This window comes from Psammomys obesus, unplaced genomic scaffold, assembly GCF_907164565.1.
Source record: "Psammomys obesus unplaced genomic scaffold, mPsaObe1.curated_primary_1811, whole genome shotgun sequence".
Classification (NCBI taxonomy): domain Eukaryota; kingdom Metazoa; phylum Chordata; class Mammalia; order Rodentia; family Muridae; genus Psammomys; species Psammomys obesus.
This window is the reverse complement of record NW_026586173.1, coordinates 2,858,098-2,861,837: the sequence shown is the minus strand read 5'-3', so window position 1 is coordinate 2,861,837 and position 3,740 is coordinate 2,858,098. Positions and strand designations below refer to the sequence as shown.

Genomic DNA, 3,740 nt, shown 5'->3' with positions numbered 1-3,740 from the left:
CCTTACTAGGACTCCTCCTGATTATGCTGTTGTCGCCCTGCGTCATGGAGACCCTGCGGCTTTGGAGCAGCAAAAATGGTCCTTTCATGAGTTCCAACTGCTTGTAAATGATATAGATTTTTGAGTGGGCAAATTCAGAGCCCTGGATCTGGGGCTGGGTGGTAGCTAAACTGGGCTGGTCAGGCGGCAGGTTTTCCATATCTGCATTGCCAGGGTGAGCTCTCCAGCACAGCTGCTGCTAGTTCACAGAATGTTGCCATCAGCAGAAGGCAGGATCAGCTATTCTGCTCTCATACCCTCTGGGCCAGCTCTCCAGACAGCCTCAGGTGGCTAGAGATGAGGGGGTGGAGGGCACCCTCCAGGCTACCTCATGGCGGATGAATGGTAGGGCCAACTTTCCCATGCTCTTGCCCTCAGGGCCAGCTCACAGCACCCCCAACCCCAGAGTCAGTTCTGCTGTGCTCCCCAGGTGAGGTGCAGACCCTGCTCTCCCAAGTGCTACAGCTGTTGAGGGGCAGGACCAGCTCTTCTTCAGTCCTGATCCTGTGGGAAGCTTTCCTGACTGCTGGAAGTAAGGAGCCAGGTGGGCTGGATCACCTCTGCACCCGTACCACCCCAGGGCAGACAAGTGGTTGGGTCAGCTTCCCACCTACACACACACCCTGGGTTTGGCTCGCCCACACTGCTGCCACCACTGCCACCACTGTGCTGTCCAAGTGAGGTACAAGGCCCACTCTTCTGGGTGCTGCCACTCAGGTGAGAGGTGGGGCCAGCTCTCCAGGATGCCGAAGCTAGTGAGGGATGGAGCCGGTTCTGCACAGCTCCTGGACACGTGCGTGGTTTCCAGCAGCTGCACTGACCAGGGTTGTCCCCATGTTACCTAGTGGTAATATGAGCCACAAACATGAACACTGACCCCTGCTGCTGTGAAGCCATGGACCCAGATGTGGCCCTCAGTGTCAGCAAGGGCCGGGGCCTTACTATGGCCCTCGGTGGTAGGGCTGGCCACTGTCTCTTCGTAATGCTCCAGCTGCCCCATTTCTCTTTCTCTCCCATCTGACCACTACATTCTCATACATTGTGGTGAATCCCACTGCAGGCTAGCCATGAAGCTGGCTGGCCCCTGAGTGACCTCCTCTGGCAAGTGGGTATCGATGGGATGGCATGGCGGCCTGCAAGTCTCTGTCTGTCTTCCTCCTCCTGCACTGCTGCTGCCTGGATTTGACTTGATTTGATTTGGTTTTTAGGTGACCTAGCATAAAATGGCTTTGGCCACCAAGCCAGACATCATGCTCTGATGAACAAAGCCCTGCCACCTGCTCTCCCCCTGATTGATATAAGAACAACGACACCAACAAGATGTCTCTTTGCTTATTGCCAGAGGGTGAACTAGTTTTTTTTTAATGACATTGTAATGATTAGGGAAAGGACAATCTTCTATTCTTCACGGTAGGAGATGATACACACATAGTCTCAAGAAGGCAGCTACAGGGAATTAAACACATTTACTTTATGGTAGGCACAATAGGATTCAGACGTCTAGTAAATATGATCATTACATGGAATATCTGAAGATAAAATATGTAGGAAGTGATAGCACTCAATAGATGAAAGTATCTTTATCCCAATATACAAGTATAGAACAATGAGGAATCAATAGAGCACTATGGCCAGAGAGCAGCAGAGAGGGACCACTTAAGATCCAACATTGAGCTTTTAGTTCTCACATATTCAACTCAAGATTTCATCTTTTCTACATTTGTATTTGTGTGTGTGTATTTGTGTGTGTATTCATGGCACAGTTTTTTTTTTTTGCTAATATTTTTCTAAGCAAACATGTGATTCTAACAGAATGTGCTGAATTTCAAACAGCCACACGTGTATGAAAGCCGTCCAAGTTGGTTATTTGTAGAATGCTGATTTTCCATACATATCAACATTTGGTAATTATCATCAGAAGTATTCATGCAAGTTTCAAAGTGGAAATAAAATTAAGAGAGATTCAACAAGAGCCTCAGATGACCTTCTGGGTAACCCTTTGAGGCAATCAGTCCTTTCAGAGAGTGTGTAAGCATCATATCCGTCCTAGGAGGCTAGGTGTTCCTAACTTGGTTTCTCTCAGTCATGTGATTAACAGGTGGGGTAGTGACAGCTCACTAACTGATGGATTACCAGTAAATGATGTGAGTATTTGTCTCCCAAGTCTGTAAATTTCCCAAGGCCTACCTTTTTCTAGGTTTTAATATTATTGTCATGTGACAGATTTTTCTGGAAGGACACACAACACACAACTACTCACCTCAGAAAGAGAGCCCACAACAGGACAAAGTTACTTTTGCACCAGAACAGAATTTTGGTGAGCCAGTGAGGTTTTTTAATCCACGAGTATAGAGGAGGGGCTACTTACAAGGAGCAGGGGTAACTCAAATGCAGCTGCATCACCAGGAAGCGTTCCCCAGTGTGGGTGATGCCTCCCTAAAACTTCAGCTCTGGAGCTTTCTTTCTAGGAAGCTTGCAGGTGGCTCTGCAGTGTGGCATATGTCTTTTGCAGTCTGTCTGGTCACTCTCCATAACAAGAAGCTGGTTACATCCTCTATACTGTTGGTAGGGACCCCAAGAATCTCTAAATCTTCTATTCTTCCACCTGAGACCGACAGGCCTCTTCTCTCCCCCGGGAGAGGGCAAATGTTTCAATATAGAGGGAATATTGCAATTTTAAGGAACATATCTTGTCATTTTACAAAGGTCTAGCACGTGGATTTTCAATAAAGATATCACTGGCATGACATATTAGTTATGGACAACTGTGTATCAAACCGTTCCCAACTTTATCGAAGAAAACAACACATACTTCTTTTCTATGGGTTTCAATAAGTCAGGAATACAGAGGCGACTTAGCCACATGGTTCTGACAGGGACTATCAAAGGCTCTGCTCCCGTGAGCTGTGACTACTGTCCTCCTAAGTTTCAACTTAGGGAGGATTCAAGTCCAAGATTATACAGTGGCTGCTGGCAGCCTTTTTTCCCCCCACACAATCCACAAGGCAGCCTCAATACGAGGAGAGTAGCTTCTCTCAAATAGGCTGGATCCAAGAAAAATTAGAGAAAAAATATCTATGGTAGAAATACGGTCTTATAAACAAATAGTGGAGGTAATGCCCTGTTGTCTGTTTACTAGAAGCAATTAACAACCCCACCTCTAGTGTAGAAGAGTTTAGAGGGCTATGATTATGTCTATTGGGAATAACGGAGACTAAGTACAAACCATTACAAATCACATACATCTCTGATGGGAACCTGATAACATTTTAATTTAACCAATCCATGCTTCTCAGGGTGTAGCAAAAGTTAACATAAACGCAAGCCACCCTGACTCCAATACTCCACGTTTTCTCTTGTATATTAAGCTATAAAACAATGTCATACATTGGTATCCATTTATAAAATTGTTTCGAAACAGCTAAAATAAAGAAATATGGTTATGAAAATGACTCAGCAAAATAATTGTAAGTTTATGCAATAAAGATTTACTAAGTATCCTATGCCGTGGAGTGCTGAGATCCCTGCCACTCAAGGGTAATAAACAAGATGTCTTTATTAGAAGAATTAGTAATTTGAAGGTGAAAACAAACTTAGAAGTACATATAGAAATATAAAATGGTTAATAGATGTTAGAAAAACGGAAATTAGAGAACGGAGAAGCCCCAGCTAGCTCTGACTGTCAACTTGATGCAGCCTAG

At 45.2% G+C, this 3,740-nt stretch overlaps 1 non-coding gene across 1 annotated transcript; it reads right to left on the bottom strand.

Moving 5' to 3' along the window:
- Positions 1-1,243: 1,243 nt before the first annotated feature.
- On the bottom strand, positions 1,244-1,386 carry LOC129672192 (small nucleolar RNA SNORA48). Its single transcript, XR_008719464.1, has one exon. It is a non-coding gene; the product is annotated as a small nucleolar RNA SNORA48 (small nucleolar RNA).
- Between the last annotated feature and the right edge of the window lie 2,354 nt (positions 1,387-3,740).